A 9547-nucleotide genomic window follows, 5' to 3' on the forward strand; every position below is an offset into this window, starting at 1 on the left:
TAGGCCAGCAGCATGCCATGCCACGGCCAAGGCAGGCCAGCCAAAGCCAGCAGCATGCCATGCCAAGGCCAAGGCCAGCAGCATGCCATGCCACGGCCAAGGCAGCCCACCCAAAGCCAGCAGCATGCCATGCCAAGGCCTAGGCCAGCAGCATGCCATGCCACGGCCAAGGCAGGCCAGCCAAAGCCAGCAGCATGCCATGCCAAGGCCAAGGCCAGCAGCATGCCATGCCACGGCCTAGGCCAGCAGCATGCCATGCCACGGCCAAGGCAGCCCAGCCAAAGCCAGCAGCATGCCATGCCAAGGCCTAGGCCAGCAGCATGCCATGCCACGGCCAAGGCAGCCCAGCCAAAGCCAGCAGCATGCCATGCCAAGGCCAAGGCCAGCAGCATGCCATGCCACGGCCAAGGCAGGCCAGCCAAAGCCAGCAGCATGCCATGCCAAGGCCAAGGCCAGCAGCATGCCATGCCACGGCCAAGGCAGCCCAACCAAAGCCAGCAGCATGCCATGCCAAGGCCTAGGCCAGCAGCATGCCATGCCACGGCCAAGGCAGGCCAGCCAAAGCCAGCAGCATGCCATGCCAAGGCCTAGGCCACCAGCATGCCATGCCACGGCCAAGGCAGCCCCGCCAAAGCCAGCAGCATGCCATGCCAAGGCCAAGGCCAGCAGCATGCCATGCCACGGCCAAGGCAGCCCAGCCAAAGCCAGCAGCATGCCATGCCAAGGCCTAGGCCAGCAGCATGCCATGCCACGGCCAAGGCAGGCCAGCCAAAGCCAGCAACATGCCATGCCAAGGCCTAGGCCAGCAGCATGCCATGCCACGGCCAAGGCAGCCCAGCCAAAGCCAGCAGCATGCCATATCACGGCCAAGGGCAGCAGCATGCCATGCCACGGCCAAGGCAGCCCAGCCAAAGCCAGCAGCATGCCATGCCATGGCCTAGGCCAGCAGCATGCCATGCCACGGCCAAGGCAGGCCAGCCAAAGCCAGCAGCATGCCATGCCAAGGCCAAGGCCAGCAGCATGCCATGCCACGGCCAAGGCAGGCCAGCCAAAGCCAGCAGCATGCCATGCCAAGGCCTAGGCCAGCAGCATGCCATGGCACGGCCAAGGCAGCCCAGCCAAAGCCAGCAGCATGCCATATCAAGGCCAAGGCCAGCAGCATGCCATGCCACGGCCAAGGCAGCCCAGCCAAAGCCAGCAGCATGCCATGCCATGGCCTAGGCCAGCAGCATGCCATGCCACGGCCAAGGCAGGCCAGCCAAAGCCAGCAGCATGCCATGCCAAGGCCTAGGCCAGCAGCATGCCATGCCACGGCCAAAACAGGCCAGCCAAAGCCAGCAGCATGCCATGCCAAGGCCTAGGCCAGCAGCATGCCATGCCACGGCCAAGGCAGGCCAGCCAAAGCCAGCAGCATGCCATGCCAAGGCCAAGGCCAGCAGCATGCCATGCCACGGCCTAGGCCAGCAGCATGCCATGCCACGGCCAAGGCAGCCCAGCCAAAGCCAGCAGCATGCCATGCCAAGGCCTAGGCCAGCAGCATGCCATGCCACGGCCAAGGCAGCCCAGCCAAAGCCAGCAGCCTGCCATGCCAAGGCCAAGGCCAGCAGCATGCCATGCCACGGCCAAGGCAGCCCAGCCAAAGCCAGCAGCATGCCATGCCAAGGCCAAGGCCAGCAGCATGCCATGCCACGGCCAAGGCAGCCCAGCCAAAGCCAGCAGCATGCCATGCCAAGGCCTAGGCCAGCAGCATGCCATGCCACGGCCAAGGCAGGCCAGCCAAAGCCAACAGCATGGCATGCCAAGGCCAAGGCCAGCAGCATGCCATGCCACGGCCAAGGCAGCCCAGCCAAAGCCAGCAGCATGCCATGCCAAGGCCTAGGCCAGCAGCATGCCATGCCACGGCCAAGGCAGGCCAGCCAAAGCGAGCAGCATGCCATGCCAAGGCCTAGGCCAGCAGCATGCCATGCCACGGCCAAGGCAGCCCAACCAAAGCCAGCAGCATGCCATGCCAAGGCTTAGGCCAGCAGCATGCCATGCCACGGCCAAGGCAGGCCAGCCAAAGCCAGCAGCATGCCATGCCAAGGCCTAGGCCACCAGCATGCCATGCCACGGCCAAGGCAGCCCAGCCAAAGCCAGCAGCATGCCATGCCAAGGCCAAGGCCAGCAGCATGCCATGCCACGGCCATGGCAGCCCAGCCAAAGCCAGCAGCATGCCATGCCAAGGCGTAGGCCAGCAGCATGCCATGCCACGGCCAACGCAGGCCAGCCAAAGCCAGCAGCATGCCATGCCAAGGCCTAGGCCAGCAGCATGCCATGCCACGGCCATGGCAGCCCAGCCAAAGCCAGCAGCATGCCATATCAAGGCCAAGGGCAGCAGCATGCCATGCCACGGCCAAGGCAGCCCAGCCAAAGCCAGCAGCATGCCATGCCATGGCCTAGGCCAGCAGCATGCCATGCCACGGCCAAGGCAGGCCAGCCAAAGCCAGCAGCATGCCATGCCAAGGCCAAGGCCAGCAGCATGCCATGCCACGGCCAAGGCAGCCCAGCCAAAGCCAGCAGCATGCCATGCCAAGGCCTAGGCCAGCAGCATGCCATGCCACGGCCAAGGCAGCCCAGCCAAAGCCAGCAGCATGCCATCTCAAGGCCAAGGCCAGCAGCATGCCATGCCACGGCCAAGGCAGCCCAGCCAAAGCCAGCAGCATGCCATGCCATGCCTAGGCCAGCAGCATGCCATGCCACGGCCAAGGCAGGCCAGCCAAAGCCAGCAGCATGCCATGCCAAGGCCTAGGCCAGCAGCATGCCATGCCACGGCCAAGGCAGGCCAGCCAAAGCCAGCAGCATGCCATGCCAAGGCCTAGGCCAGCAGCATGCCATGCCACGGCCAAGGCAGGCCAGCCAAAGCCAGCAGCATGCCATGCCAAGGCCAAGGCCAGCAGCATGCCATGCCACGGCCTAGGCCAGCAGCATGCCATGCCACGGCCAAGGCAGCCCAGCCAAAGCCAGCAGCATGCCATGCCAAGGCCTAGGCCAGCAGCATGCCATGCCACGGCCAAGGCAGCCCAGCCAAAGCCAGCAGCATGCCATGCCAAGGCCAAGGCCAGCAGCATGCCATGCCACGGCCAAGGCAGCCCAGCCAAAGCCAGCAGCATGCCATGCCAAGGCCAAGGCCAGCAGCATGCCATGCCACGGCCAAGGCAGCCCAGCCAAAGCCAGCAGCATGCCATGCCAAGGCCTAGGCCAGCAGCATGCCATGCCACGGCCAAGGCAGGCCAGCCAAAGCCAACAGCATGGCATGCCAAGGCCAAGGCCAGCAGCATGCCATGCCACGGCCAAGGCAGCCCAGCCAAAGCCAGCAGCACGCCATGCCAAGGCCTAGGCCAGCAGCATGCCATGCCACGGCCAAGGCAGGCCAGCCAAAGCGAGCAGCATGCCATGCCAAGGCCTAGGCCAGCAGCATGCCATGCCACGGCCAAGGCAGCCCAACCAAAGCCAGCAGCATGCCATGCCAAGGCTTAGGCCAGCAGCATGCCATGCCACGGCCAAGGCAGGCCAGCCAAAGCCAGCAGCATGCCATGCCAAGGCCTAGGCCACCAGCATGCCATGCCACGGCCAAGGCAGCCCAGCCAAAGCCAGCAGCATGCCATGCCAAGGCCAAGGCCAGCAGCATGCCATGCCACGGCCAAGGCAGCCCAGCCAAAGCCAGCAGCATGCCATGCCAAGGCCTAGGCCAGCAGCATGCCATGCCACGGCCAACGCAGGCCAGCCAAAGCCAGCAGCATGCCATGCCAAGGCCTAGGCCAGCAGCATGCCATGCCACGGCCATGGCAGCCCAGCCAAAGCCAGCAGCATGCCATATCAAGGCCAAGGGCAGCAGCATGCCATGCCACGGCCAAGGCAGCCCAGCCAAAGCCAGCAGCATGCCATGCCATGGCCTAGGCCAGCAGCATGCCATGCCACGGCCAAGGCAGGCCAGCCAAAGCCAGCAGCATGCCATGCCAAGGCCAAGGCCAGCAGCATGCCATGCCACGGCCAAGGCAGCCCAGCCAAAGCCAGCAGCATGCCATGCCAAGGCCTAGGCCAGCAGCATGCCATGCCACGGCCAAGGCAGCCCAGCCAAAGCCAGCAGCATGCCATATCAAGGCCAAGGCCAGCAGCATGCCATGCCACGGCCAAGGCAGCCCAGCCAAAGCCAGCAGCATGCCATGCCATGCCTAGGCCAGCAGCATGCCATGCCACGGCCAAGGCAGGCCAGCCAAAGCCAGCAGCATGCCATGCCAAGGCCTAGGCCAGCAGCATGCCATGCCACGGCCAAGGCAGGCCAGCCAAAGCCAGCAGCATGCCATGCCAAGGCCAAGGCCAGCAGCATGCCATGCCACGGCCAAGGCAGGCCTGCCAAAGCCAGCAGCATGCCATGCCAAGGCCAAGGCCAGCAGCATGCCATGCCAAGGCCAAGGCCAGCAGCATGCCATGCCACGGCCAAGGCTGCCAGCCAAAGCCAGCAGCATGCCATGCCAAGGCCTAGGCCAGCAGCATACCATGCCAAGGCCTAGGCCAGCAGCATGCCATGCCACGGCCAAGGCAGCCCAGCCAAAGCCAGCAGCATGCCATGCCAAGGCCTAGGCCAGCAGCATGCCATGCCACGGCCAAGGCAGCCCAGCCAAAGCCAGCAGCATGCCATGCCAAGGCCAAGGCCAGCAGCATGCCATGCCACGGCCAAGGCAGCCCAGCCAAAGCCAGCAGCATGCCATGCCAAGGCCAAGGCCAGCAGCATGCCATGCCACGGCCAAGGCAGCCCAGCCAAAGCCAGCAGCATGCCATGCCAAGGCCTAGGCCAGCAGCATGCCATGCCAAGGCCTAGGCCAGCAGCATGCCATGCCACGGCCAAGGCAGGCCAGCCAAAGCCAACAGCATGGCATGCCAAGGCCAAGGCCAGCAGCATGCCATGCCACGGCCAAGGCAGCCCAGCCAAAGCCAGCAGCATGCCATGCCAAGGCCTAGGCCAGCAGCATGCCATGCCACGGCCAAGGCAGGCCAGCCAAAGCGAGCAGCATGCCATGCCAAGGCCAAGGCCAGCAGCATGCCATGCCACGGCCAAGGCAGCCCAACCAAAGCCAGCAGCATGCCATGCCAAGGCTTAGGCCAGCAGCATGCCATGCCACGGCCAAGGCAGGCCAGCCAAAGCCAGCAGCATGCCATGCCAAGGCCTAGGCCACCAGCATGCCATGCCACGGCCAAGGCAGCCCAGCCAAAGCCAGCAGCATGCCATGCCAAGGCCAAGGCCAGCAGCATGCCATGCCACGGCCAAGGCAGCCCAGCCAAAGCCAGCAGCATGCCATGCGAAGGCCTAGGCCAGCAGCATGCCATGCGAAGGCCTAGGCCAGCAGCATGCCATGCCACGGCCAACGCAGGCCAGCCAAAGCCAGCAGCATGCCATGCCAAGGCCTAGGCCAGCAGCATGCCATGCCACGGCCAAGGCAGCCCAGCCAAAGCCAGCAGCATGCCATATCAAGGCCAAGGGCAGCAGCATGCCATGCCACGGCCAAGGCAGCCCAGCCAAAGCCAGCAGCATGCCATGCCATGGCCTAGGCCAGCAGCATGCCATGCCACGGCCAAGGCAGGCCAGCCAAAGCCAGCAGCATGCCATGCCAAGGCCAAGGCAGCCCAGCCAAAGCCAGCAGCATGCCATGCCAAGGCCTAGGCCAGCAGCATGCCATGCCACGGCCAAGGCAGCCCAGCCAAAGCCAGCAGCATGCCATATCAAGGCCAAGGCCAGCAGCATGCCATGCCACGGCCAAGGCAGCCCAGCCAAAGCCAGCAGCATGCCATGCCATGCCTAGGCCAGCAGCATGCCATGCCACGGCCAAGGCAGGCCAGCCAAAGCCAGCAGCATGCCATGCCAAGGCCTAGGCCAGCAGCATGCCATGCCACGGCCAAGGCAGGCCAGCCAAAGCCAGCAGCATGCCATGCCAAGGCCAAGGCCAGCAGCATGCCATGCCACGGCCAAGGCAGGCCAGCCAAAGCCAGCAGCATGCCATGCCAAGGCCAAGGCCAGCAGCATGCCATGCCACGGCCAAGGCTGCCAGCCAAAGCCAGCAGCATGCCATGCCAAGGCCTAGGCCAGCAGCATGCCATGCCACGGCCAAGGCAGCCCAGCCAAAGCCAGCAGCATGCCATGCCAAGGCCTAGGCCAGCAGCATGCCATGCCACGGCCAAGGCAGCCCAGCCAAAGCCAGCAGCATGCCATGCCACGGCCAAGGCAGCCCAGCCAAAGCCAGCAGCATGCCATGCCAAGGCCAAGGCCAAGGCCAGCAGCATGCCATGCCATGCCACGGCCAAGGCCAAGGCCGAGGCAGCCCATCCGAAGCCAGCAACATTCCATGGCAAGGCCAACGCAGCCAAGCCAAAGCCGGCGGCATGCCATGCCAAGGCCAAGGCCAGCCGCATGTCTTGCCACGGCCTTGTCCCGCAGCGTGGCGTGCCTTGGCCTTGGGCTAGAACATCGCATGCCACGCCCTTGGCAAGCAATCCTGTCCCTCGTGTAATTGCCATTTGGTTTGGCTTTGACTTACGTATATGTTGCCCTGCGAAATGCTTGTCCCTCGGGTAATAGCCGGTTTGGTTGCCTTTGACTTGCGAACACGTTGCTAGTGCTTTCCCCAGTGGAAGCTTGTTGGGAAAAGTATGTCCCTCGGAAGTTGCCTGTTGCGTTTGTTATTTGCATTCGAGCTATCCGATGCTTGCTGGGTTTCTCTAAGAGTTTTTGCACGTTCGTCGGGCTTTTTAATTATTTATTTACTCATAAAAATTATAATAAAATAAATTAAAAATAAAAAAATAATTAAAAAAATTACTATAATTACTAGTGCCTCATCTTATAATTGTTGGAATTTTTCTAGAATTTTTTGAGTATTTTTAGTAATTTTTATTATTTTTTAAGTATTAAAATTGAAATAAATTAAAATAAAATATTCCGGTGGCCAAATATTTTTTTATAATTTTTTTTATGGTGTATTAAATTATTTCATACAACTTTCATGTTGAAAGTTTTGGCAAAAAACCATTACTTTTTAAAAAAACCCCATTATGACTCCTCGAACATGCTTGATGTTTCCTCCTGCCAGATTGAAAAGGGCTTAACAGGCTATTATAAGGGGGGGGCACCTCCCTTAAGGCTGGCCAGCATGGCCAGGCCACAGGCCACGCCTATGCCTAGGCGGGCGCTTGGCACATGCCATCGCTTGGCTTGTGGCATTGGCTTGTGGCATCGAAACTACATAGCCAAGCACGGGATGCGTCGAGTGGCGGCCCGCGGCGGTGGCGGTGGCACGTTGGCCTAGGGCAGCATGCCATGCCACAGCCTTGGCCAGCAACATGGCATGCCAAAGCCTTGGCCAGCAGCATGCCATGCCCTGGCCTTGGCAAGCATGTCATGCCACGGCCTTGGCCAGCAGCATGCCATGCCACGACCTTGGCCAGCAGCATGCCATGCCCCGGCCTTGGCCAGCATGTCATGCCACGGCCTTGGCCAGCAGCATGCCATGCCACAGCCTTGGCCAGCAGCATGCCATGCCACAGCCTTGGCCAGCAACATGGCATGCCAAAGCCTTGGCCAGCAGCACGCCATGCCCCGGCCTTGGCAACCTTGCCAAGCCACGGCCATGGCCAGCAGCGTGCTATGCCCCGGCCTTGGCCAGCAGCGTGCCATGCCACGACCTTGGCCAGCAGCTTGCCATGCCCCGGCCTTGGCCAGCATGTCATGCCACGGCCTTGGCCAGCAGCATGCCATGCCACGGCCTTGGCCAGCAACATGGCATGCCGCGGCCTTGGCCGGCAGCATGCCATGCCGCGGCCTTGGCCGGCAGCATGGCAAGCCCAAGCCTTGGTCAGCAGCAGCATGCCATGCCAACGCCTTGGCCAGCAGCATGCCTTGCCACGGCCTCGGCCATCAGCATGCCTTGCCACGGCCTCGGCCATCAGCATGCCTTGCCACGGCCTCGGCCATCAGCATGCCTTGCCACGGCCTTGTCCAGCAGCATGGCATGCCCGGCCTTGGCCAGCAGCATGTCATGCCACGGCCTTGGCAAGCATGCCAAGCCACGGCCTTGGCAAGCATGCCATGTCCCTCGGGTAATTGTACAAGTTGCCTTGCGAAATGCATGTCCCTCGGTTAAATTGCCATTTGGTTGGCTTTGGCGTGCGAACGAGTTGCCTGTGCTTTCCTTGTGGAAGCTTGTTGCGAGAAGTATGTCCCTCGAAAGTTGCCTGTTGCGTTTGTTATTTGCATTCGCGCTAACCGGTGCTTGCTCGGCCTCTCTAAATGTTTTCGCGCGTTCGTCGGGCTTCTTGGTCCTTCGGGGGGTGATTCGTTTTGGGGGGCTGGTGCACAGTGTACGTCGTGGCGCGTGAGTTGTGTTCGGTTTGTGCGAGTTGGACGGATCCCTGCCTGTGCAGCGAACTCCACTGGTGCATTCCTCCATGTCCCTCGGGTTGTCTTCGACTCGCCTTCGGGTTGCTTGCGCTTCCCTAGTGGAAGGTGCCTTGCGAAAAGCGTGTCCCTCGGGTAATTGCCATTTGGTTGGCTTTGACGTTCGAACGAGTTGCCTATGCTTTCCTAGTGGAAGCTTGTTGCGAAAAGTATGTCCCTCGAAATTTGCCTGTTGCGTTTGTTATTTGCATTCGCGCTAACCGGTGCTTGCTCGGCCTCTCTAAATGTTTTCGCGCGTTCGTCGGGCTTCTTAGTCCTTCGGGGGGTGATTCGTTTTGGGGGGCTGGTGCACAGTGTACGTCGTGGCGCGTGAGTTGTGTTCGGTTTGTGCGAGTTGGACGGATCCCTGCCTGTGCAGCGAACTCCACTGGTGCATTCCTCCATGTCCCTCGGGTTGTCTTCGACTCGCCTTCGGGTTGCTTGCGCTTCCCTAGTGGAAGGTGCCTTGCGAAAAGCGTGTCCCTCGGGTAATTGCCATTTGGTTGGCTTTGACGTTCGAACGAGTTGCCTATGCTTTCCTAGTGGAAGCTTGTTGCGAAAAGTATGTCCCTCGAAAGTTGCCTGTTGCGTTTGTTATTTGCATTCGCGCTAACCGGTGCTTGCTCGGCCTCTCTAAATGTTTTCGCGCGTTCGTCGGGCTTCTTAGTCCTTCGGGGGGTGATTCGTTTTGGGGGGCTGGCGCACAGTGTACGTCGTGGCGCGTGAGTTGTGTTCGGTTTGTGCGAGTTGGACGGATCCCTGCCTGTGCAGCGAACTCCACTGGTGCATTCCTCCATGTCCCTCGGGTTGTCTTCGACTCGCCTTCGGGTTGCCTGCGCTTCCCTAGTGGAAGGTGCCTTGCGAAAAGCGTGTCCCTCGGGTAATTGCCATTTGGTTGGCTTTGACGTTCGAACGAGTTGCCTATGCTTTCCTAGTGGAAGCTTGTTGCGAAAAGTATGTCCCTCGAAAGTTGCCTGTTGCGCTTGTTACTTTCATTCGCGCTAACCGGTGCTTGCTCGACCTCTCTAAATGTTTTCGCGCGTTCGTCGGGCTTCTTAGTCCTTCGGGGGGTGATTCGTTTTG

This window comes from Camellia sinensis, unplaced genomic scaffold (genome assembly GCF_055761805.1).
Source record: "Camellia sinensis isolate YWXY unplaced genomic scaffold, ASM5576180v1 Unanchor4, whole genome shotgun sequence".
In the NCBI taxonomy this organism is placed as follows: Eukaryota; Viridiplantae; Streptophyta; class Magnoliopsida; order Ericales; family Theaceae; genus Camellia; species Camellia sinensis.